The 1,084-nt window shown below is 41.1% G+C and overlaps 1 non-coding gene across 1 annotated transcript; it reads right to left on the reverse strand.

Moving 5' to 3' along the window:
* TRNAG-CCC (transfer RNA glycine (anticodon CCC)) lies at positions 1-73 on the reverse strand. Its single transcript has one exon. It is a non-coding gene; the product is annotated as a tRNA-Gly (tRNA).
* Between the last annotated feature and the right edge of the window lie 1,011 nt (positions 74-1,084).

Below are 1,084 nucleotides of genomic sequence, written 5' to 3' on the forward strand. Positions count from 1 at the left end.
TTCCCTGACCAGGGATTGAACCTGGGCCACCTACATCGGGAGTGTGGCATCTTAGCCCCTGGACTATCAGGGAGGTCCCTGAGTAATTAATAGACTGGAGAAAATTCCACAGTGGTCCCCACCATACACACCACTCACATAATTCAACAAGTAACATGCCACCCTAACAGTCAGTCCTCTGAGAAATGAATCCACTGAACTAAAACCTGCCTGTTTCCACCTTCTCTGCTCCATCTCGGTGCCCATGTGTGATCCACACAGCATGTACCCTTCTGCATGGAGTGGCCTTTGGAGACAAACCAGCCAAAGTTTCTGGCAAAGAACTGGGCTCACGTAATTTCATGTATAGGTAAAGCCCTTGACCACATCATTGTATGTTTTACTGTTCTCATGCATGAGCATCTACTTGGGACTTATCTATTATTTTATTACTTTCCTTCCGTTTCTTTTCTATATGATAGTTAGGGCATAATGCTGCTTTTTAAATTTACCATCTCTCTGAATGGATAAGCACGTTCGTGAAAAGAGAAGAACTATTGGTTAATTCGTTGGATGGATAAATTTCAAAATAATTATGCTGAGTAGAAGAAGCCAGACCAAAAAAAAAAAAAGTATATACTGATTTCATTTATAGAAAACTCTCAAAAATGTGGACTAATCTATAATTCTTTTTAATTCTAGAAAGCATGGGGGGAATTCCCTGGTGGTTCAGTGTTTAGGCCTTCACGCTTCCACTGCAGGGAGCAAGGGTTTGATCTCTGGTCAGGGAACTAAGATCCCACATGCCTTGTGACATGGTCAAAAAGATAAATAAATAAAAAAAATTTTTAAATTATAGAAAGCAGAAAGCAATCATTAGTTGCTTGAGGACAGGGAGTAGAAAGGGGGACAAGGAAATCTGAGGGGAGTGATGGAGATGTTCACCATCTTGATTGTGATGATGAGCATGGATATTCACATACATCAAAAATGATCAAATTGCACCCTACAAATACGTCATTTATTAGATAGCGTCACTGACTTGGCAGGCTACAGTCCATGGGGTCGCAAAGAGTCAGACACAACTGAGCGACTAAGCACAGCA

This window comes from Giraffa tippelskirchi, chromosome 3 (genome assembly GCF_054371585.1).
Source record: "Giraffa tippelskirchi isolate mGirTip1 chromosome 3, T2T-mGirTip1v1.2.pri, whole genome shotgun sequence".
Classification (NCBI taxonomy): Eukaryota; Metazoa; Chordata; class Mammalia; order Artiodactyla; family Giraffidae; genus Giraffa; species Giraffa tippelskirchi.